The 25529-nt window shown below is 45.7% G+C and overlaps 1 protein-coding gene across 2 annotated transcripts in view; it reads left to right on the top strand.

The window, feature by feature from the left end:
- The first annotated feature begins 6710 nt into the window (after window positions 1-6710).
- Window positions 6711-25529, top strand: part of IL21R (interleukin 21 receptor) — a 35352-nt gene continuing 16533 nt past the window's right edge. For both annotated transcript variants that reach the window (XM_045992523.1, XM_045992522.1), the window contains exon 1: window positions 6711-7225. The gene's annotated coding sequence lies outside the window, so the exon portion shown is untranslated. The remainder of the gene's footprint in view (window positions 7226-25529) is intronic.

The raw sequence follows: 25529 nt of genomic DNA, 5'->3' as shown, positions 1-25529 counted from the left end.
TATACTCAGAGAACTAAAGAAATCAATGGATGAAGAACTAAGGAGAACCAGAATGATGTGTGATCAAAAGAGAATATCAATAAAGAGATAGAAATTATGTAAGGGAATCAAAGAGAGATTCTGCAGCTGAAAAGTAAATAATGAAATAAAAATTTTACCATGGGAGTTCAACATCAGATTTAATGCAGGCAGATGAAAGAATCAAAGACTGGAAGATAATAAATTGTTATTACCCAGTTGGAAGTACATAAGGCAAAAAGAATGGAGAAAAATGAACAGAACCTAAGAGGCTTGTGGGATACCATTACACGTACATCAACATTATGAGAGTCTCAGAAACAAAGAAGGGGCCAGAAAAAAATATTTGAAGAAATAATGGCCAAAAATTTCCCAAACGTGAGGAAAAACATGAATCTACACATCTACACAGCTATGCAAACACAAAAGAAAACAGAAATAGAAGAATTGAGAATTTAAAAAGTTATGCCTTATAAAACACTAACAAAATGGCAGTAAAGGGGCCTTCACTGCTAAGTTCTACCCAACATTTAAAGAAGAATTAACTCCAATCCTTCTCAAACTCTTCTCCAAAATAGAAGAGGAGGGAATATTTCCTAAATCATTCTGTGATAAAGACATCAGAAGAAAAGAAAACTATGGGTCATACCAAAAAATGAAACAAATAAAATTAATTTAGGGAAGAAAGAAAGAAAGAAAAGAAAAGAAAAGGAAGGAAGAGAGGCGCCTGGGTGGCTCAGTGGGTTGAGCCTCTGCCTTCAGCTCGGGTCATGATCTCAGGGTCCTCGGATGAGCCCACATTGGGCTCTTTGCTCAGTGGGGAGTCTGCTTCCCCCTCCCCCCAGCCTGCTTTCTTTGCCTGCCTCTCTGCCTGCTGGTGGTCTCTGTCTGTCAAATAAATAAATAAAATCTTTTTAAAAAAGGAATGAAGGAAGGAAGGAAGGGAGGGAAAGAGAGAGGAAGGAAGGAGGGAAGGAGGAAGGGAGGGAGAGAGGGAAGGTGGGAGGAAGGAAAGAAAAAGAAAGGGAGTGAGAGAGAAAGAAGGGAGTGAGGGAGGAAGAAAGGAAGGAGGAAGGAAGGTAAAAAGGAAGGATGTAGGGAGGAAGGGAGGGAGGGAGGGGGAAAGAACAAATATTATGGACAAATATCCTTTATGAATAAAGATGCAAAATTCTCAACCAAATATTAGCAAACTGAATCCTATTGCATGTTAAAAGGATTATATACCATGACCAAATAGTATTTATCCCAGGTAGGCAAGGGAAGTTCAACATAAGAAAGAGAATCAATGTAGCATACCACACTAAAATAATTAAGGGTAAAAAAATCACATGATCCTCTCAATTGATGCAGAAAAAGCACTTTTGTGAAAAACAACCCTTTGCAATAAAAATGCTCCACAAACTTGGAATAGAAGAGACATCCCTCTACATGATTGTTGTTATACATGAAAAAACCACAGCTACCATCACACGCAATAGAGGAAAGACTGGAGATTTTCCTCCTGAGATCAGGAGCAAGGATGCCCACTTGTACCACTGCTAGTCAACATTATACTGAAAGTTTTAGTCCAAGCAATTCAGCAGGAAGAAGAAATTGGCAAGGAGGAAGTAAAGCTACCTCCAATTATGGATAACATAATACTATATCTAGAAAGCACTTAAGGATCCACAAAGAAATTATTAGGGCCAGCAGACTCATTAATCAAAAGGCGAGGGTGCCAGATCAACATACAAACATTAGCTGTGTTTCTCTACCCTAGAACAACATGAAAAGGAAATTAAGAAAACAATTCCATATGCAATACCATTGAAAAGAACAAGATAGTTGGGAATAGATTTAACCAAGGAGGTGAAAGATGTACACACTGGAAACTAAGAAACATTGCTGAAAGAAATGGAGGATATAAATAATGAAAGAACATCCCATGTTCATGGAAGAATTAACATTGTTAAGGTGGTACTACTCCTCAAAGTGACTTATGGAGTGAATGACATCCCTATCAAAACCCCAAAAGGCTTTGGTTAGCTCAGAAATGGAAAAGTTGATCCTAAAATTCATATGGGATTATAAGAGACCCAGAACACCTGAAACAGTCTCTAAAGTTGGAGGACTCAAACTCCCAATTTCAAAACTTACTGCAAATCTACAGTAATCAAAACACTGTGATACTGACATAGGTAGAAACAGAGATCAAGGCACCTGGGTGGCTTAGTTGGTTAAGCAACTGACACTTGATTTTAGGTCAGGTCAGGATCTCTGGGTCCTGGGACCCAGCTTCATGTTAGGCTCTGCGCTCAGAGGGGAGTCGGCTTAAGGACTCTCCCACTCTCTCTCCCTCTTTCTCTGCCCTTCCCCCAGCTGATAGACTTGCACTCTCTCTCTCTCCCAAATAAATTATCTTAAAAAAAAAAAAAAAGAAAGAAATAGATATCAAAGGAATTGAATTGGGAGTCCGGAAATAAATCTATGCATAGATGGCCAATGATTTTTGACAAAGATGCCAAGACAATTCAATGGGAAAAGTGTCTCTTCAGCAAGTGATACTGGGACAACAGGTTATCTACACATAGAAGAATTCTCCCTCTGTCCCTCCCAGCCCCACTGGTCTGTGCTCTTTCTCTCTCTCTAAAAAAAAAAAAAAAAAAAAAAAATTTAAAATAAAAAAAAATGGGCAAAGAACTTGAATAGACATTTCCCCCAAAAGAATATACAAATGACTACCAAGTAGATGAACACATGTTCAGCATCATTAGCTATTAAGGAAATGCAAAGCAAAACCACAATGAGATACCACTTCATACCCACTAGGATGTCTATAGTAAAAAAAAAAAAAAAAGGAAAAGGTAAGTGTTACCAAGGATGTAGAGAAATGTAAATTTTCATACACTGTTGGTGCAGTTGCTTTGGAAAACAGACCATCAGCTCTCAATGAATTACACATAGAATTATCAGAAGACCCAGCAATCCAATCCAAAAGATCTGAAAATGCGTGTCTGCACAAAGATTTGCCTGGAGATATCTGATGCAGTATTATCTATGATAAAGACAAAGTGATCATAATCCAAATGTCCATCAACTGATGAATGGATAAACCAAATGTGGCATGTCCATTGGATACATTGTTGCAATATTTACATTACTTTACATTATATTATTGCAGTAGAATGTTATCCGCAACACATAGGAATGAAATGCATACTACAACACGAATGAACCTCAAACGCATTACATTAAATAAAAGACACCAGACACAAAAGGCCACATGCAAAATTCAATTTATATGAAATACCCAGAAAAGGAAAAGGAAATCGGTATAGACAGAAAGATTAGCTGGGCCAGGACGGGGAATGGGATTGATTACAAGGGATCTTTCTGGAAATGTTCTAAAACTGGGTCAGGGATCTTTCTGGAAATGTTCTAAAACTGGGTTGTGGTGATGACGAAGGCTGAACTCACTAAAAATCATTGATTTGTGCACGTTCAATGGCTAGAGTTTATGCTATGTAAATTATGCCTTTAATAAGCCTGTTAAAATAAAAATAAAAAAGAGGAAACGAGCTGAAGGAGGGGTTCTCTCAATTATTTTTTTCCCCAGTAGGTCTTTGGCTGAAATGCAAATTTAACCACTTCCTCCCCATTGACCAGCTCTGTATACTAGTGGGGGCTGGGACGGGTGTCCAGAGGTCTTATCACACCCTCCTTCTGGGACTTTGGGGGCCATGCTTGTGAGCTACACCCAGACCCAAAGAGCCCCCTCAAGGGACCCTTCCCTCAACACAGATCTAGATCTGAGGGGGTTCATGGTCAACCCCATGAACAAGGCAGCTTCAGTTTCCACCTCCAAAATCATCTACTTTGTAAACAAAAGGAGTTAAGTGACTCCCGCTGCACCCCACCTACTCCCTAAGTCACCGCCTGGAGCACTTTCTTGAAAATGTACATTGGATTAAGCCACCCCTCTGATGAAAACCTCAGATGACTTCCCATATCCCTGAGAACCAAATCTACCTTCCTTGCTGAACTGCCAGGTCCCACGCGGTGCGCATGCGCCTAGTGATTTCCAGCTAGCCCCCTGTAGTCCTTAGCTTGGTGGCTCTGCTCCACTGCTCTCAAGGTCTTGGAGCCAGCCCCATTCCTTCCCGCCTCCGTGTCCTTATACTTGCAGTGCTTTCTCCCTAAAATGTTTCCACAATGGCTGGGTCCTTTCTGTCCTCCAGCCTGCCCCTAAATGTTCCTGCCTTGACCTCGCATCGGTTTTCTATGACACTTAGTACGCTTTGCATTTCGTCTGTCCGTCAATTCTTTTTGTCTGTCTCTCTCCATTAGAATAGAGGGCTGTCATTTGTGTATATTTCTGTGGGGCACCCCGAGTACATAGCCAAAGGCTGGCTCAATATTGTTGGGCAGAAGGCAGGGAGGGGGAGAGGGGCTGGCCTGCTGGGCGAGTGGATAGAAGAGTGGATGTGTGGGTAGGTGGGTGAATGGATGGGTGGAGAGAATGGTAGCGAGATAGGAGGATCAACTATCCTTGGGTTAACTACATCCAGAAGCCGTGTTGTGAGCCATCAAGAATATATGCTTGGGAGCCCGAAGTCTGAGTTCAAATCCCAACTCTGCCACTCACCAGCTGTGTGACCTTGGACAAGTCATTTGCCCTCTCTGAGCCTCAACTTCCTTCTCTGTAAAATAGGGACGAGGACAATGATGAGGTTTAAAAAAAAAAAAAAAAAGGCTTATTTATTTATTTAGCCAGGCAGAGGGAGAGGGAGAATCTCCAGCAGACTCTGATCAGCACCCAATGTAGGACTCGATCCCATGACCCTGAGATCACCACCTGAGCCGAAACCAAAAGTCAGATGTTTAACTGAGTGCGTCACCCAGGCACCCCCAGTGATGAGTTTTGAGTGAGATGATGTATCTTTAAAGGCTTTTAAAAATCCTGGCACAGGGGCACCCGGCTGGCTTAGTCGATGGAGCATGAGGCCCTTGATCTCAGGGTTGTGGGTTCAAGTCCCATGTTGGGGCTTTTATTTTATTAATAAAATAATTAATAAAATTAAAAAGATTTTAAATTTTAAAAATGGGCTTTTATTTTTTAAGATTACTTAAAAAATAAAAGAAAAATTTAGAAAAAGAAAACAGCCCCAACACAGAGTAATCTGAGCAAATTTTAGCTCCATTGTACTTCTCCTTGATCGTTCAACTGCCCAGATTCCTCTGCAACAGTATCATAAAACTCACCCTGAAGATCAAGAGAAAGAAAAGAAAAACAAAAGCTGGCTTCCTCCCAGCACTGGTTCTCTGGAGAACATGAGATATTTCAGCAGTGGGGGAGAGAATTTCTATAGGGCAAACATCCTTCAAATCAGCCACAGGGGAATTTGTACCAAGTTCCTCAAAAACAGCTAGAAAAAGGAAAAAAAAAATAGAAGAAATCGTAGCAAGATGCTTTCTCTTTTCCTTTGGAGCACTCATGTGGGTTAGCTGTAAATTGTTTCCCAAAAATGAGTTAGCTGGGGAGAGATGGCTCACGCATTTGAGCCAACCTGTATCATCCCAAAGGTGCAAAGGAGTCCCCATCCCCCCTGGTAACATTTTGTCCTGGTTTGGCCCCATTTTCACAGCCTGGAGCAGGCTTAGGAATGAGATACCCCCAGGATCCAATCCCCACATGGCACTTCTTAGCTTGAAGTCACTTCTGAGCTAAGAAGCTTCTTAGCCTCTTCATGATCTTTCAGTTCTCTGAGCTTTGTTTTCTTCGTCTGTAAAAATGGGAGAGCAGTCTTATTTGCCTCACAGGGTTTGTGGGATAAAACGAGATCGTGTAGGTGCCTTAAAAATGCAAGATCGTTAACAGTAGTGATGGTAGTTGAGTTCTCTTGCTCTCCCTCTGAGGCTGCTGGGTATGAGTTTGCTGAATTTTCTCTCCTGATTTCTTAAACATCTGCCAGAGAGAGACATCTAACCCTTTCATGGGCCCCTCTGGCTTGTCAGCAAGATGGAAACTCTTTTGGGAATTTCTTTTATCATGTGCTCAAAAAGCCTGTCCTCTCCCCTGGGCTAGATGTCTGCGCTTGACATCTGGGGGAAAGGAGGCGCTCAGAGAGGTGAGGTGAGGTGCCCGAGGGACTGTCTTCTCAAGGGCATGGAGTCAGGGTCCTGCTCCCCGCAGCCCTGGAGCAGGAAGCTAGATTCAAAGGAAAGGGAGTCGGGGGAGTCTGGGAGGGAGTTCCAAGTTCAGACCCCTCCTGGGCCAGGCGGGCAGTGTGCCCACGTGAAGCATGGGGCCTCCGCGAGTCTCTGCCCTGGGCCCTCAGTCTTCTCTCTGAGCTGAGAGTTGGGCTCTGAGGACCACCGGGGCCCCCTGGATCCCCTTACACCACCCCTGCACCCCTCTGAGCCTTGGCGTCCACATCTGTGGGAAGCGGTGGTTCCCAGGCCCTGCCTGCCTCTCTCATAGGTCATGACCGTGAAGCATCGAGGCCTCGTGGTGGCCCCAAATGTCTTCCTAGCAAGTGACCTTTGGTAGTCAGAGCGCTCTGCCTGGGCCGCAGCCCCCTCCCACGGCTTTCTCACTCCCCTGGGGCGGGGCCAGCGGCTCTGTGGGCGGGGCCTGCGGGGAGCGGCTCACCACATCCTCCTCTTCCTCCCCGCCCTGCACACGAGGCGGGCAGGCAGCCACACTCTGACAAACCCACCCTGGCCTCTCTGCCGAGTGAACCACGGGTTCGGGGGTCTGACTGTTTGCTGGCTTCTCCCTGAGCGGGACTGACAACCACAGGGCCGTCTGTCTGCCTGCCTGCCTGCCTGCCTGGCCACCTGCCGCTTTGCTTGACTTCCCCCATCTGTCTGTCTGCCTGCCTGACCAGCCCTTGTCGCCGTGTGCCCTCCCTGGTGCAGCCGATTGGTCTCTTACCTCAGCCTCTGCCTTCTGATCTCGCTGGGATGTGACCGGCCTGTGCCCCGACTGGCTCCCTCTGTGTGACCCGCCTGCCTGGAACCTGGCTGCCATCCCTCAGGGTGACAGGTCCTATGCTTGTTTGGCTGGTGACTCGGGGCCAGGCTGTGGATCCCCACCCCCTAACTCTGCCTGTTCCTGCTAACTCTCGTCCCCCACACCGAGCCTAGCTGCCACCCCCTGGGAGCCCACCGGATTGCCCTGAGCACAAAGAATGGATTTCTGAGGGAGAAGCTGGAACAGCAGGTAACAGTTCCAACCATTGTCTTCCGTGGGGACCTGGCATCTTCTCTGCCCAAGGTCAGAGGTCCTGGAGGGTTTCGCCCTCATCACAGCTGGGATAGTGAGACCTGCAGTGTTGGGGCTGGAGTCTTCTGTTGTGCCCGGCACAGGATGACCACAGGGTCTTTTTATGGGTCTGCAGGGGGCCTGGAGGAAGGGACATGGCCGAGAGGACCCCCTGAGCTGTCTGTGGAAACTAGCCTCCAGAAGGCAGGGGCTGGGGAAGGAAAGCCGATCCCAGACGTGGTTTTGGGCAGCTGAGCAGGGTAGAGTGGGTATGAGTGAAATGATGGCATGGCATGGCACCTCTAGGGGGCCCAGTTTGGGGGGGAGGGGCAGAGATTTTGGACCGGGTTCCATGTTTTAGCTTCTTTATGTCATCGAACCCCTCAAAACAGGTTGGTGTACCCATTTCACAGAGAAAGAATGAGGTCTGGATCCGAGAGGCAGAGCGATTTTCCCAAGGTGACTCACCCGCATGTAGAGGGGTGGGCAGGCAACTCGGAGGCTGGCCTTGTCCTCCATACTGTCTCTTTCTCACGAAAGCCCAGGGGATGGACCCACGGAGGAGAGGGGAGCTGGGGGCGGGGGCGGTGGTGAGGCTGAGCCTGGAAGCATGGGCTGAATTGTGACCTGTGGAAAGGAGGGGAGGGAAGAAACAGGCAGACACTTTCTGGGCAGAGCAGGGCAGAGCAGCTGGAGGAGTGAAGGCTTCTGGTAGGGACGTTGGACCTGCGGAAGGAATGGTCAGTGCTGCTCAGTGGGAGCAGGGAACCAGGGCAGGGGGCATTGAAAAGCAGGGACTGCTCCTGGGAAGACATCTGCGTTCCCCTGGGGGAGAAGCAGCGTGGGGGTTTTAGAAGCGCATGGTGGAGTGGGGGTGGGGAGGTGGAAACCTGGCAGGTTCAAAAGCCAGTCACGCGACTCCCTAGCTGGGTGAACGCAGGCAAGTCTCTGGGCTTCGTCCAGACTTGTGGAGTCTCAGTTTTCTCATCTGTAAAATGGGGATGAAACATTTCCATCCTCGTGGGACTAGTTGCGAGGATTGGAGGGCATAAGAACATGAAAGATGGAGGCCTGCCCAGGAAGGCAGCTTGTAACCACAAGGAACCTGGAGCCCATGGCAGAGAAGGGCCAGTCTCCAAGAGTGGAAGAGGGTGCAGGGACACATTCAAGAACCTGCAGTCTTTCCTCCTGCAGCCTCTATGGTTCTGGTGTCTCCCCCTACCCCAGCCCCCGCCCTAGGGCTCAGCACGCTGCTGACACCTGAGGATCTCCCACTATCCTTACATCAGCTGAGGCCGAGAGCCTCATTCTGCCCATTTCACAGATGAGAAGATTGAGGATCCCAGGTCACCTGTGGCCATGAAATGCGGAGTTACGTTTGGTCCCCCAGTCTACTTGATGGCAGGGCCACACATTCCGGGCAGAGTCGCATAGAAGCAAGACTCTCAGCCTTCAGGGCCCTTCTGAGAGGGATTGGGCAGCCTTCAGAGGGACAGCCCGGATCACCTGCTCCCGGTGGTGGGCTCAGCAGAGTCCTGCCCACTCCACACCTGGCACGGTGTCTGGAATCCTCACCATCCCACGGGGAGGGAAAATCCAGGGCTAGGAGAGGTGGGGGGAACAAGACAAGAGCCAAGCCCTGGGCTCCCACCTGCCCAGTGGGGGGTGGGGGGTGGGGTTGGAGGCCATAATGGGCTTGCGGGGCAGTGGGTGGGGGCAGGGGGAGGAAGTGGAAGGAGGCAAAGGCACCAGAGGCTTTGGGAGGCACCACTTTTCTCCCTGGTGCCTGAAAAATGAATGAATGAAAGGAAGAAGGCATCCTTGATTCAAGGGAGGAGAGCCAGTGCCTTCGGAATGCCTGCAGGCAGGAGTGATGGCTGGGAGGTCCCCGTGGTCAGGTAGGGGGCGCGGGACCCGGGGTACCAGCCACACCGCTGATGGTGATTTGGGCCTATGGAGTCAGCCAGGACGAGGCAGAGACCCAGCTTTACCCCATGGTTCCTGTGTGACCTTGAGTGAGCCACACAACCTCTCTGAGCCTCCCTTTCCCCATCTGTAACATCCATTTCCGGTTTGTTGGGAGGTTTTAGTCTACGTGTGTGTGTGTGTGTGTGTGTGTGTGTGTGTGTGTGTGTGTGTGTGTTGCATCTGCTCTTGTAGCAGGCACTGTCCCAGGTCCTGGGGAGTCAGTGGCGCAGACGCACAGGGCCAGCGCCGTGAGGAGGGGAAGGGGGCTCAGTCCTGGCTCACAAGAAATAGTAGCAATTATGTTTTACATGAAATGTTGCTGGTAATAGCCGTCTTGTTATTCGCCAGAACACAGGGCATAGCGTCTGGCTCATGCTAAGCCCTCGGGAAGCGAAAGTTCTTATGGTGATCCTACTCTCCCTTTCACAGCTGGGGAAACTGAGGCTCAGAGAGGGGTAGGGTTTTCAGGGTCACCCAGGGAGCCTTTCACAAGCAGAGGGAAGGCGGCTGTGAAGACAGGAGGAACAAACCCTTCAAGGAGGAGAGTCATCTGCCCCCACAATCCCTTCCTCTCCTGCTTCTCCCATCTTTGCCAAAGTGTGGGAGTGGGGCCCCTCTCTACCCCCCCGCCCCACCTCCACCCCACCCCCGGCTCACAGGTGCCACCGCCCCCACTCCTTGCTTTGGCGCCTGGCCAAAGGGACTTTTTACGACAGCTCATATGCAAGATCTGAGTAAACTTGGAACTTCTGAAGCATCCTGAGAATATTCCCCAGGGTGCAGGCAGGGGCCCCCCTGAGGCCCCCCAGTGGCTGGGACACCTGCTGCAGGGGCCTAGCCTGCTGGTCCCCCCAGCCCCCAGGAAGGGTCCGGCCACCGGAATGATCCCCAGCCTGGCTCCCTGCTCAGGCACTGGTCCTTCTTCACTGTGTGACCATAGGCAAGGTGCTGGACCTCTCTGGGCTTCTCCTTTCCTCATCTGCCAAGACGGCTTGAGGATGTAGATTGGGACGAGGGACTGCAGAGCTTCTCCAGTAGGAATCCGTAACACTCAGCCCACTTGGCCAGCGTGAGGGCAGGCTGGCGGGGTCTTGATGGGTGGGGGTGGGGGAGATGGAAGGCAGGCTGCCAGCCCTGTCCCAACCCCCAACCTCGCGGCCGCAAGCATCCCCTCTTCCTCTGCCTTCCAATTAGCCCGTCCTGGTCTGAGGGCAAGGGGGCTGGAGGGAGGGGTGTCTAGAGGAGCCGAGAGGGGCTACGCAGGCTGGGAGGAGTCCCCGTAGGAAAGGCTTGTCCAGGTTAGGGGAAGCTTTGCGAACAAGGATCCCCACCTGGCTGGGAGGGAGAGACAGACAGGTGTCACAGGCTGACGTTGGGATAGGACATTCCCCTCGTGTTCAGCTGCTACTGACTAAGCTCTGACCCCAGGGTCCTGGCTCAACGGGGCTCAGACACCCACAACCCACCCCTTGCCACTGGCAAAATGAAAAAAAAAAAACCACTTGTAAGGAGCAAGTAACCTTCCCCACACACCTGCAGTGTGCCCGCCTCACACTCGCTCGGTCAGGACAGGGCACTGCCCCATTCTATAGGCGAGGAAAACTGAGCCCCAAACAGAGGGAGAGATAGGCCTAAGGGTCCACTGTGGGTTAGTGGGAGAGCCTCCTTTCTGATCGAGGGCTAACCAGGCTGATTCTTCCCCAGCCTGAGAGCTCTTGCTTGGCTAAGAAGTTTCTGTGCGACCCCGGGCAGCCCACCGTCCCTCACTGAAAGTTCCTGTCACTATTCTGAAGACAGCAATCATGATCGCTCAGATCCTCGGAGCTGAGGGTGTTGCTTGGGGTGGAGGGAAGTTCCTGAGGACCGTGTGTGATGGAGCTGATGGGGAAACTGAGGTCTCTCGGTGGGATTGGGGGGCTACCTGTGGGCCTGCTCCTTGTAAAACTGAACACAGCAATTTTTTTTTTAAGATTTTACTTATTTTTTTTTTGAGAGAGAGAGAGAGAACAAGAAGTGAGGAGGGGCCAAGGGGAAGAGAGAGAAAAAGAGAGAGAAAAACAGACTCCCTTCTGAGCAGGAAGCCCGATGCTGCGGGGCTCGATTCCAGGACCTGAGCCAAAGGCAAACACTTAACCAACTAAACCACCCGAGTGCCCCAGGACCCAGCAATTCTTAGCCTTGTCCGTTCATTCACCATTCCCCTAGCTACTCGCTGAGCATCTGCTGTGCTCCAGGGCCCACTCCAGACAATAGGGATACTCTCTTTTGTGAGTGAAACAGACAAATTTCCCTGCCTCTGGGAGCTCATGCTCCATGATGGAGACAGATCATAAACACAAACACTTACTAAACTAATTCCAGTGTCACAACTGCAAGGAAGGAAGCAAAGGGATGCGTGGCCCAGAGATTGCAGGGGACATGTGGTGATTGCCACTTTGAGAAGGCAACATAGAAGTCGAAACCAGAGGATGAAAAAGCAAAGAAACACAAGTAAAATTGTTCTAGACAGAGGGAATGGCATGTGCAAAGATCCTGTGGTAGAGCAGTGAAGATTTTATCCTTATCAAGTACGTCAAGATCCTCAGTGCGCCAAATTTAAAAAAGAGGAGTCAAGAAGAATGACATTGGCTTTTGGAGTGTATAGTCTGCATAGGTTTTAACATTGAAAGTGGGCTTCAAAATCCATTATGATAGAAAGCGTCTGCTTTCATTTAGTCGGTCATGTAACAGAAGCTTTGTGCATCTACTGGGTGTCAGGAGCTGGTTAACCACTGGCGATTCAGCAGTAACCAAGAGACACATGGTCCCCGCCGGGCTGTTGGTCAGAATGTTGCTGAAAACACCCCGAGCAGTGTGCTCTGGTAGAGGGATGGACCCCAGAGGAAAGAGTGACTCATACTCTTCGGAGAGCTTGAAGACTGACAGAAGAGACGTCATTTGAACTTGATTTTGAAGACTGAGTGGGAGGCTGGCTGGCCACCACAGACTGTAGGGTTCTGGTGGCTGAAAGGGCACGTGCTAAGGTGTGGAAGCGGAGTGAACGGGGACATTGGGGAAACTGCTCGGCATCTGGTGTACCTAGAGTCCAGGATGGGTACTGGAGTTCAGAGGGAATGTTGGGGCCAGATCCTAAAATGTCTTGAATGCTAGGCGAAGGGATTTGAGGTCTTCTCTGAAGGGCAATGGGGAGGAACAGAATGATCCAGCTGCGATGAGGACTGGGTTGGAGGTGCCCCAGCTGGACACTGGAGAGATCAGGGAGGAGACAAGCAGGAAGGCAGGTGGGCAGAAGTCCCTGAAGACCAGGGGTAAACTGGGAGCCCTTTCTTCTGAGTTCCCTCTTGGGAAGTCCCTCAGTCTTGACACTTCCCCTTCTGGCGACCTATTGGCTCTTGTTTCTGGCATGGCTGGGGAGTCCCTCTTCGCCCACCTCATTTCTTCTTGGTCCCTGTGGGAAACGGGCCATTTTGTTTTTACCGCACTCCTGCCTTACCTTTCACTTTCAAGCCCCAAACCCCGCCCAAGTCCCGCTGGAGATGATGATTGACCTGAGACACTCAACATTCCTGTTCCTGAATCATCCTTGAGGGAAAGAAGACACAGGGTAACCAAAGCTTGGGTTCTTTCCAGTTGGGGGTGGTTGTAAATAAGGCTGCTGTGAACGCCTTGGGGCACGTCTGCTTGTGTACAGATGTAGATGTTTCTCTTCGATGGGTGGCCTGGAAGTGGGATTCTGTTCAGCAGAAGTGTTCCAAACAGTTACACACAGAGAGTAAATTTGCATTTTCTTGATGAGTCATGTTTTAAGCACCTTTACTATGCTTATCAGCTACTTGGATGTCTTCTTTGGTGAAATGTCTCTTTAAGCTTTTCATCCCTCTTTTCAAAATTGAGTTTTGTGTTGTTTATTGTTGTTTTGTAGGAGCTCTTTATATATGCTGGATACAGATATAGATATACATTTTATGTATATTACAGATATATATAAAATATATGTATAACATATTTTATAATTTTATATATATTATGTATATTATAAATAACTACATGAAATATAGGGATTGCATATAGTTATATAAAAGAAACATACAGACACAGATTTATAGAAACAGATATAATCTCTTCCCATTTTGGTTTCTTTTCTATCCTCTTAATGAAATCTTTTGGTGGACAAAAATCCTTAATTTTAATGAGGTTCAATCTATCAGACTTTTTCTTTACAAGCTTTCTATGTGCTGTTTAAAAAGTGTTGTCTGGGGGCGCCTGGGGGGCTCAGTGGGTTAAAGCCTCTGCCTTCGGCTCAGGTCATGATCCCAGGGTCCTGGGATTGAGCCCTGCATCAGGCTCTCTGCTCAGCGGGGAGCCTGCTTCCCTTCCTCTCTCTCTCTGCCTGCCTCTCTTTCTATTTGTGATCTCTGTCTGTCAAGTAAATAAATAAAATCTAAAAAAAAAAATAATAAAAATAAAAAGTGTTGTCTGCCCTAAGGTCATGAAAGTATTATCCTCTGTTTACTTCTAGGAGCTTTATTGTATTACCTCTGACATAAAGTCTACAAAATATCTGGTTGGTTTTATGTGTGATGTGAAGGGGAGGGTCAAGATTTATTTTTTCCCATATGAATATCCAATTAATCTTACCATCTTTTTTTTTTTTTAATCATGCTTTCCCCCATGACTTCGCAGTAGTGCCTTTGTTGAAAATCAAGTGAGGATAAATGAGTCTATTTCCGACCTCAGTTCTTTTCCATTGCAACAATGTTTATTTTTCCTGGCAACAATGCCACATTATTTGTCTGAATTCATCTCAGTTCTTTGCATTTCAGTATACATTTTCACACTGGCTTGTCAGTTTCCACCAAAGGAAATTTTTCTGGGGATTTTCTTGAAACTCGAGATTTCTTTGAAACTTCAGTTCTATTTGGGGAGAACAGACATCTTTAAAATATGAAATTTTCTAATTCATGAACGTATATGTCTCTCTATTTACCTGTCTCTAAAAATCTATCTTACTCGCATCTTGTAGGTCTGTGCAGAGGTCCCGTGCATCTTTCACTAGAGCTCAGCAGAGTGTTTGATTTTTTTATGCTAATACAAATTGTATTATTTTTAAGTTTTTATGTTTGTTTTTGGTATCTAGAAATACAATAGATTTTCTTCCCACTTTATTAACTTACTTACTTTCTTTCTTTCTTTCTTTCTTTGACAGAGAGATCACAAGTAGGCAGAGAGGCTGGCAGAGAGAGAGGAGGAAAGCAGGCTCGCTGCTGAGCAGAGAGCCAGATACAGGGCTCAACCCCAGGACCCTGAGATCATGACCTGAGCCAAAGGCAGAGGCTTTAACCCACTGAGCCACCCAAGCATCCCTAGCACATTTTTTCAAGCTGGAGTTCCAGATATAGGACGAAATAGCTGCCAAACCCAGTTCACTTCAACTGACCACCAGTGGGGGACTTCCTACCTTTGCTTTTACAATGTTTGTAGACCCCTTCCTCTGCTAATCTCATGAGTGCAAGGCAGAGCAACCCAGCCGGGGACTTCGTAAGCTAGTAAATATTTTTTTTTTTTCTCCTCTTAACAAGTTTTGCAGGGACAATACAGAATCGTACAGTATTGCCAAGTGTATGCACCGTATTGTACAGCCAATCTCTGAAACTTCCTCACAACAGAAATTTCATACCCATTGAACAACTCCACATTACCCCCTCCTTCCATCCTCTGAAAACCACCATTCTACTTTCTGTTTCTGTGAGTGTGATGACTTCAGATATGTCATGTAAGTGGAATCGTACAATATTTTCTTTAGTGATTGGCTTATTTCATGTAGCAGAAAGCCCTCAAAGTTCATTCATGTTGTAGCGTTCTTTCTTTTTAAGACTAAATAATCTTACACTGTATATATGTACGCATTTCCTTTATTCATTCGTTGATCGGTGAATTTGGGTTGCTTATGCATCTCGACTGTTGCGACTGACACTGCAATGAACATCAATGGGCAAATATCTTTGAGATCCTGTTTCCAGTTCTTTTGGATATCCACCCAGAAATGTTACCCAGCAACACGGTGTTTCCCTTTAAGTTTTTTAAAAGATTTTATTTATTTATTTGACAGACAAAGATCACAAGTAGGCAGAGAAGCAGGCAGAGAGAGAGGAGAAAGCAGGCTCCCCGCTGAGCAGAGAGCCCGATGCGGGGCTTGATCCCACTGAGCCACCCAGGCGCCCCTCCCTTTTAATTTTTTGAGGAACCTCCATACTGTCTCCCATCGTGTCTGCATCACTCAATAATTCCACAAACAATATAATATAAATAAGGGATCCAGGTTTTCCACACTCTCACCAATACAATATCCATCCTCATGCGTGGGAAGTAACAACTCACTGTGGTTTTGATTCACATTTCCCCTGATGATTAGTGATGTCACGTATCTTCTCATACACCTGTTGGCCATCTTCTCAATCTTCTTTGGAGGACTATCTCTTCAAGACCTTTATCTATTTTTCTTTTTATTTATTTTTAATGTAAATTTGGGCAATTAATTAACCTGCCGTGTTACAGGGGCAAAGTTTCGTGATTCATCAGCTGCATATGACACCCACTGCTCATTCCATCAAGTGGCCTCCTGAAGCCTGTCACACAGTTACCCCATCTCCCCCCACCCACCTCCCCTCCAGTACCCCGCAGTTTGTTTCCTATAGTTAACAGCCTCTTGTGGTTTGTCTCCCTCTCTGACTTCATCTTATTTTATTTTTTCCTCCCTTCCCCTACGTTCATGTTTTGTTTCTTAAATTCCACATATGAGTGAGAGCATTTGAGAATTGTTTTTCTCTGATTGACTTATTTTGCTCAGCATAATGCTCTCTAGTTCATCCATGTCTTTGCAAATGGTAAGATCTCCTTCTTTCTGAAGGCTGAGTAATAGTCCATTGTGTGTGTGTGTGTGTGTGTGTATACATATATATATACACATACCAGATTTTCCTCAGTGGGTTGAGGCCTCTGCCTTCGGCTCGGGTCCTGGTCCCGGGGTCCTGGGATTGAGCCCTGCATCGGGCTCTCTGCTCAGTGGGAGGCCTGCTTCCTCCCTCTCTCTCTGCCTGCCTCTCTGCTTGCTTGTGATCTCTGTCTGTCAAATAAATAAATAAAATATTAAAAAAAAGATTTTGTTTATTTATTTGACAGACAGAGATCACAAGCAGGCAGAGAGGCAGGCAGAGAGAGAGAGAGGAGGAAGCAGGCTCCCTGCTGAGCAGAGAGCCCGATGTGGGGCTCGATCCCAGGACTCTGGGATCATGACCTGAGCCGAAGGCAGAGGCTTTAACGCGCGGAGCCACCCAGGCACCTCTACCATATTTTCTTTATGCACTCATCTGTCGATGGACATATGGGCTCTCCTTTACCCATGTGTCCATCAAGCTATTTGTTTTGTTTTGTTACTGGATTGTAGGAGTTCTTCATATCGTCTGAATATATTCAATATTTGGTTTTCAGAGATTTTTGACCATCCTATAGGTTTTCCTTTCACCCTATTGACTGCTTCCTGTGCTGCGCGGAGGGATTTAGCGCAGCCCTGTGTTCCTACATTTGCTTTGTGATCTGTGCTTTTGGCGTCATATCCAAGAAAGAGTTGCCAAGCCCAATGTTCTGAAGTTTTCCCTTATGTTTTTTTCTAGTAGTTTCATAGTTTCAAGTCTTACATCTAGATCTTTAATCCATTTTAAGCTAATTTGTGTGTGTGATGTAAGAGTCTGTGCTCATTCTTTTTCTTTCCTTTTTTTTTTTTTTAAAGATCTTATTTATTTATTTGAGAGAGAGAGATCCCAAGTAGGCAGAGAGGTAGGTGGGGGGGGGGCAGGTTCCCCACTGAGCAGGGAGCCTAATGTGGGGCTCGATCCCAGGACCCTGAGATCATGACCTGAGTTGAAGGCAGAGGCTTAACCCACTGAGCCACCCAGGCGCCCCTGTGCTCATTCTTTTTCATGCGGATTTCCAGGTTTCCCAACACTATCTTCCCTTTGGGGTAGCATGGTATTTTAATTTTGCATACAGTTTAAACTTCATAAGACATTGTCATTATTATTATTTTAAGCAATTATTATTCATTTATATTTTTAATATTCTCTACTGCTTTTATTCCTTCTCATAATACCTTGCTTCCCAACTGGTGTTATTTTTCTTTTGCCGCCAAAACTCACTTCAATGTATCTTTTGATGTAGTCTACTAGTGATAAATTCTCTCTGCTTTTTTTTTTTGGTCTGGAACATATCTTTATTTTGCCTTTATTTTTAAAAGTGTAATTAATTCACCTACCATGCAATCAATCCACTTTTCGAAAGCATACCGTTACGTGGTTTTTGGCGTATTCACAACATTGTGCGACAATCACCCTTGTTAACTACAGAACATTTTCATCACTCCAAAAAAAAAAAAAAAAAAAGGCCCAATCCACCATTCCCCTCCTTTCAAACTCCAGCTCCTGACAACCACCCATCTACTTTCTGTCTCTATGGATCCACCTGTTCTAGAAATTTCATATACATGGAGTCATGCAATATGTAGATTTTGTGTCTAGCTTCTTTTTTTTTTTTTTTAAGACTTTATTTCTTTATTTGACAGAGGGAGATCACAAGTAGGCAGAGAGAAAGGAAGAAGCAGGCTCCCTGCTGAGCAGAGAGCTCGATATGGGGCTCGATCCCAAGACCCTGGGATAATAACCTGAGCTGAAGGCAGAGGCTTAACTCACTGAGCCACCCAGGTGCCCCAGGTGTCTAGCTTCAACCTTAGCATAAATTTTCAAGATGCACCTGTGTTGAAGCATCAATCGGTATGATCCACATATCCGTATGGCTGGATAGTATTCTGTTCTATGAATATTCTATGTTTTGTCCATTCAATTGATGGACACTGGGACTGCTTCCAGTTTGGAGATATTATGAATAATGTTACTATGAATATTCGTGTGCAAAGGGTTTTTTTTTTTAAGATTTTATATATTTATTTGACAGATAGAGATCACAAGTAGGCAGAGGAGGCAGAGAGAGAGGGGGAAGCAGACTCCCTGCTGAGCAGACAGCCTGATGCAGGGCTCAATCCCAGGACCCTGAGACCATGACCTGAGCTGAAGGCAGAGGCTTAACCCACTGAGCCACGCAGGCGCCCCAGGTTTTGTTTTGTTTTTTTTTTTAATGGACATATATTTTCAGTTATTTTCACTATATACCTAGAAGTCAAATTGCTTGCTCATGGGCTAACACTATATTAACTTTGTGAGGAACTACAAAATTGTTTCCCATAGCAAATGTACCATTTTACATTCCATCAGCAATGTATAAGGATTCCAGAACCCTACATCTTCACCCACTTTTTATTTTTCTATTTTTAAAATAGCCATCTAGTGGGTTAGAAGTGATCTTCATCTGCATTTCCCTAATCAGTAGTGATCATTAGCACCTTTCCGTGTGTTTATTGGTCATTGGTATATTTTTCGAAGAAATTTCTATTCAAATATTTTATACATTTAAAAATCAGCTCATCTAGGGGCCATCTGGGTGGCTCAGTGAGTTAAAGCCTCTGCCTTTGGCTCAGGTCATGAACCCTGAGTCCTGGGATCGAGCCCCGCATAGGGCTCTCTGCTCAGTGGGGAGCCTGCTTCCCTTCCTCTCTCTCTGCCTGCATCTCTGCCTACTTGTGATCTCTGTCTGCCAAATAAATAAATAAAATCTTTAAAAAAAATTAGCTTGTCTTTAATCCTGAGTTGTAAGAGTTCCTTATATGTTCTGATACGAGACCTCTTAGGAATATATAATTAAAAATATTTCTTCTCGGGGCGCCCGGGTGGCTCAGTGGGTTAAAGCCTCTGCTTTCAGCTCAGGTCATGATCCTGGGATCCTGGGATCGAGCCCCACATCGGGCTCTCTGCTCAGCAGGGAGTCTGCTTCTCCCTCTCTCTCTGCCTGCCTCTCTGCCTACTTGTGATCTCTATCAAATAAATAAATAAAATCTTTAAAAAAATTTTCTTCTCATTCTATATATAGCCTTCTTCCTTTCTTGGCCATGTCTTTTGATGCACAGAAGTTTTAAATTTTGAAATAGTCCAATGTATTTATTTTTTTCATTTGGTTCTTGTGCTTTTGGTGTCATTTTTTTTTTTTAAGATTTTATTTATTTATTTGACAGACAGAGATCACAAGTAGGGAGAGAGGCAGGCAGAGAGAGAGAGAGGAGGAAGCAGGCTCCCTGCCAAGCAGAGAGCCCGATGCGGGGCTCGATTCCAGGACCCTGGGATCATGACCTGAGCGAAAGGCAGAGGCTTTAACCCACTGAGCCACTCAGGCGCCCCTTTTGGTGTCATTTCTAAGAAACGACTGTGTGATACAAGGTCACAGAGAGTTAGAGCTGTATTTTCTGTTTAAAGTTTAATATTTCTACCTCTTACAGCTAGGTCTTTAATCCATTTTGAGTTAACTTTTGTATAGGGTGCGAGATGGGAGTCCAACTCCATGCTAGTGGATGTAGATATCCAATTGTCTCCAGACCATTCATTTTAAAGATTATTTCCCCTCCATCAAACTATCTTGGCACCCTTGTCAAATATCAGCTTAATGTAAATGTGTGAATTTTGACGTTGAACTTGATTCCATCGATCTATATATAGGGTAGTAACACTGTGTCGATTAGTGTTGTTATGTAGTAGACTTTGCAATGGAGAAGTCTGAGTCCTTCAACATTGTTCTTAATTTTCAAGATGATTTTGTCTGTTCTGGCCCTTTGCATTTCCATATGAGTTTGAGGATCAGCCTTTTAACTTCTGCAAAAGAGCCAGCTGGGCTTTTGATAGGGATCACTTTGAATCTGTAGATCATTGGGGAAGACATCTTAACAATATTGTATCTTCCAATCCATGAACATGGGATAGGCTTCCATTTATTTCAAAAATGCTTAGTAGTTTTCAGTATACACGTCTTACCCTTTGTTATTCTTTTTGATATTATTGTAAATGAAATTCTTTTTCTTTAAAAAGCTTTTTTTTTTTAAAGATTTTATTAAGGAGGGCATGTATTGCATGGAGCACTGGGTGTGGTGGTAAACAATGAATCTTGGAACACTGAAAGATAAATTTAAAAAAGATTTAATTTATATATTTGTTAGAGAGAGAGAGAACACAAGCAAGGGGAGTGGCTGGCAGAGGGAGAAGCAGGCTCCCCGCTGAGCAGGGAGCCCAATTTGGGACTTGATCCCAGGACCCTGGGATCATGACCTGAGCTGAAGGCAGACACTTAAATGACTGAGCCACCCAGGCGTCCTGAAATTACTTTCTTAGATTGTTCATTCCTGTTGTACAAAGATACAATTGACTTTGCATGTTGATCTTGTGTCCTGCGACCTTGCTAAACTTACTTATTAGGCCTAATAGTAGGCCTGCTTTTTGTTTGTTTTGTTTCATTTTGGCTTTTTGGTGTGGATTCTTTAGAATGTATATACAAGATCATATCATCTGCAAACAGAAATGCTTTACTTCTTCCTTTCCTATCAGGATGACTTTGATTTCTTTTTCTTGCTGAATTGTCTGGCTAGCACCTCTAGTACCATGTTTACTAGAAATCACGAGCGTGGACATCCTTGTCTATGATCTTAGAGGAAAAGATTTGTGTTTTTCACCATTAAATATAATGTTAACTGTGGAAGTTTAGGAGATCTGTTTTTTATATTGAGCTTGCCTTATTTTTTTGAGGGATTTTTTTTCTGGATATAAAATTCTAAGTTGGCTTTTAAGTATATATTTTTCTTTAATTTTTAAAATAGTTCTTCTATGATGTGTATAGTATGTTGTTGTTTGTTGTTGTTGCTTTTGCTGTAATTGTCCTTCTCAAAGTTTGTAGGATCTCTTGAATCTGTAGATTAATGTCCTTCCTCGTTTTGAAAAATTCTTAACCAGTATTTCTATTACCGCTTCTGAGTTGTTCTCTCTCCTCTTCCTATGCTTCAAATACATATATGTTAGATGTCTTCACAATATATATCTCTTTTGCTCTTTTCTGTATTTTTAAATACTTTTTCCTTTTCATGCTTCAAGCTGAGTACTTTCTATTCCAGCTCAACAATCCTTTCTTTTTTTTTTTTTTTAAAGATTTTATTTATTTATTTGACAGACAGAGATCACAAGTAGGCAGAGAGGCAGGCAGAAAGAGAGAGGGGGAAGCAGGCTCCCCACTGAGCAGAGAGCCCAATGCGGGGTTCGATCCCAGGACCCTGGGATCATGACCTGAGGCAAAGGCAGAGGCTTTAACCCACTGAGCCACCCAGGCGCCCCAACAATCCTCTCTTCTAGAGTTACGAATCTGTTGCTAAATCCATTCATTTCTTATAAATTTCAATTATTGAATGTGTTAGCTCTACAGTTTCTACTTTTAAATAAATTCCCTATTTCTGGTGGAATTCTTCACCACACTCATTTGAGTATTTTTAAATCATGTTAGATACTACCACTTTCTGAATCACCTGTGTGTCTGTTTTCTTCTTGGTTTTTGGTCATCTGGTACTGTTTCCAGGCTTGGCTTGTCCATTTGATGGAATGCTGGACATTATGCATGAAAAATATAGAGGTTTTGGGTGAAGCTGACTTTTTCCAGATAGGTTCTGATTTTCTTCTAGCAGACATATAGCATGTAGACAGATCATCTTGTTATAGTTACAGCTAAACTGGTTCTGAGTTTTCCTTGTTCCGAAGGTTTAACCTTTCCTGAATAAGTGACTATTTACCAGGGCCCATCTTCCTTGCCAGGGCTTGAACTCGTGAAACTCCAAAATGTCTTTCTTAATTTTTAAACTTGTTGCCAGATTCTTTTGGCTGGGTTTCTTGGGATGGGATGCCTTTGCAATGACTTGACACATGATTGGAGGGGAAACTGCATGCAGAATTTCACGGCACTTTTTTCCTCTCCAGAACCCTGGCCTCCCAAGCACCATCTAACTTCGTTGCTCTCTTGTGTCCTCTCATTTTTTTTTCCCTTGCTTTGTAGCTGTTCTCAGCTACTAGTTCAGTCTGAGTCAGACTCCACCATATCCAGAAATGGAAGTCCCCCTTCGGTTTTAATTTTGGAAACATAAGATTAACTGACATTTAAAATTTTATGAAATGGTTTGGGCATACAAAAAGGTGTATCGAATAATATAATCAACACCCAGGGTAACTTCGGTCCGTTTCACCCAAGTGTGGAGACCCCTGCCCGCTCCCCCAATCCCATTCCCCTCCTTTTCTACTCTATTCAAAATTTTGGTTTTTTTTTTCCTATCATCCCCTTCAATTTCTGTATACTTCCAGGACACACATATGCTCATCTAAACAATATAGAGAGCTGTTTCACCCAGTGTTCAGTGTGCCATAGATGGTATTACTATGCGTGTGTTCTTTTATTTTATTTTCACTATGCATTTTGTCGCGAGTCATTTGCTTGGCTGTGTGAAACCACGATTCATTCTCACATTGAGTGATTACCCCCCAGTCGATCTTTCCATTCTCTTGTTGATGGATACTTAGGTTGTTTCCACTTTTCACTGTTAAGATCAACACTGCTACAAACATCTCTGCGTGTGCTTCTTGAACACACATGCCAGGGTTTCATCAATGGTTTACACGGGAGTGAAACAGCTGGGTCTTAATGAAGGCACCTGCTCACACTTATCACACTGTGCCACACTATTTTCTTTTTTTTTTAATTTATTTATTTGAGAGAGAGAGTGAGTGAGAGAGAGCAAGAGAGCATGAGAAGGGCAAGGGTCAGAGGGAGAAGCAGACTCCCTGCTGACCAGGGAGCCCGATGTGGGATCCGATCCTGGGACTCCAGGACCATGACCTGAGCCTAAGGCTGTTGCTTAACCGGCTGAGCCACCCAGGCGCCCCCGTGCCACACTATTTTCCAGCCCACTCATTTCCATTCCCACCAGCCATGAGCGAGAGCGCCCATGACACCATGTCCTCAGCAACACGCGATGTTGTCAGACTTTTAGTTTTTGCCCATCGTGTAGAATTAAAATGGCAAGTCATTGTGGTTTTAATTTGCATTTCTTTGTCGGCTGTGAATTAAGCACTTGGTGTTCTCCTCCAGCTCCTACTTCAATCTGACTTCCTACCCCCAAGTTCCTTCACTTCCCTCGAATCTCCTGAAATGCGGCTTTTCATCTGAACTACCACGACCTGTGAAATCGCTCCTTGGCACTGAAGCCTGGCAGAGAAACACCTCTCCCCCAGCTCCATTCCCGTGCACGACTTTGCTGGACTGCTCCGCAAGCAATGATGTATTTGGTGCTTCCAACAAATCCTCAGCAGAGTCATGAGCCCCATGGTATAGATGAGACCACAGAGAACCAGAGGGATTAGGAACTTGCCCGAGGACACACAGCTAGGACCTGGCAGATTCTAAGCCGGGTGCTCTTGACTCCTCTGGAGGAGACCGCAGAGCTAGGGGCTGCCACAGGGGACTCCGTAAGCAGGAAGGCCTTTAGGATACCCTCTGCCCTTCCCACAGATAGGATACCTGGTGGTTTGGTGTGTACCTGGGGAGAAAGGGCTGTTGCCTTCAGGAGTCAGCCTCCATGTGAAGACCCACAAAGGGACAGATGCGGAGCTGGGAGAGCGATGGATGGGATTTCTGGCTCGGTGACTTTACCATTCAAGGCTGCTCTTCCCAGAATCGAGCGGCTTATTTTAGACAGTGTTTACCCTGTAGTGAACACCCCGTTCTGAAAAAGTTAGACCTTTTTCAATCTTCTTCCAGTCCTCTGATGCCAGTGAGAATCTCGGTTTGGTGCTAGTTTGCCTTAAACAACCTGATGCTCTTTAATCCCCCTTTTAAACGAAGGCAAACTGGATTTCCCAACTTCTATGTTTTTTTTTTTTAAAGATTTTGTTTATTTGACAGAAATAACAAGTAGGCAGAGAGGCAGGCAGAGAGAGAGAAGGGGAAGCAAGCTCCCTGCTGAGCAGAGAGCCTGATGTGGGGCTCGATCTCAGGACCCTGGGATCAGGACCTGAGCTGAAGGCAGAGGCTTTAACCCACTGAGCCACCCAGGCGCCACCCCCCAACTTCTAGGTTTTAAGCGGGAGAGAGCATCTCACTCAGACTTGACTATTGCCTTGTGTTTGCTTTCTAGTTTTACCGTTAATCGACCATTTTGTTTAAGAAACACCGTGTCTGGGGCACCTGGGTGGCTCAGTGGGTTAAAGCCTCTGCCTTCAGCTCAGGTCATGGTCTCAGGGTCCGGGGATCGAGCCCCACATCGGGCTCTCTGCTCAGCAGGGAGCCTGCTTCCTCTCTCTCTCTCTCTGCCTGTGTCTCTGCCTACTTGTGATCTCTGTCTGTCAAATAAATAAATAAAATGTTAAAAAAAAAAAAAAAAGAAAGACCGTGTCTACAATTACATTGGGCGTTGTTCCCAATGCTACAAATATGGGCTAATTTACTTCTCCCAAGGACCCCCCCCCCCCCAGGTGGGCACTTAGGATGTCCATTTTACAGATGAGGACTCTGAGGCCCAGAAAGATTAAGTATACTTTGCTGACATCACCCAGCCTATAAATGGCAGTGCTGGGATTTGAGCTGGCCTGGAGTCTGCCTTTTAACCACTGAATTACACACAATCTCTCCATTTCATACTAGTTCCCCACTGATTGTAGGGATATATTTTCTTCTGAGACATGTTTATTGGAGTAAACAGGGGATGCAAGGTAAAGATAAATAGCAAGTCGATGATAGCATCAGTGAAAACCTTGAAGGCAGTAAGTGGCCAGAGTTCTGGAACATTCCAAAGTGGCTTCATGGATGGAAGGGTAGAGCAAAGGGGCCATGAAGACTGGGTTTAGAGGGATGGCGGGGGGAGGTATTTAAGGAGAAGACTCAGCACAGGCATTTGCCTCATGCAAAAGCAGAGAGGCATGACAGGGCCTCAGGTGCTAGGGGGAGGCTGAGTAATTCAGAACAGCTGGCCAGTAAAAACAAGAATCCAGCATCCTTGTATAGCACTTTCCGGTTCACAGAGCACAGTTGCATCTGCTTTCCACTGACCCTTCTTTTTTTTTTTTTTTTTTTTTTTAATTTTTTTTTAATTTTATTTATTTGTCAGAGAGAAGGAGAGAGAGAGAGAGCACACAGGCAGGCAGAGGTGGAGAGAGAAGCAGGCTCCCTGCCGAGCAAGGAGACCATGCGGGACTCGATCCCAGGACCCTGGGATCATGACCCGAGCCGAAGGCAGCGGCTTAACCCACTGAGCCACCCAGGCGTCCCTCCACTGACCCTTCTT

The sequence above is a fragment of the Meles meles genome, chromosome 21, assembly GCF_922984935.1.
Source record: "Meles meles chromosome 21, mMelMel3.1 paternal haplotype, whole genome shotgun sequence".
NCBI classification, from domain to species: domain Eukaryota; kingdom Metazoa; phylum Chordata; class Mammalia; order Carnivora; family Mustelidae; genus Meles; species Meles meles.
Note: the sequence above shows the minus strand (reverse complement) of the source record. Positions and strands in the feature narration are given on the sequence as shown.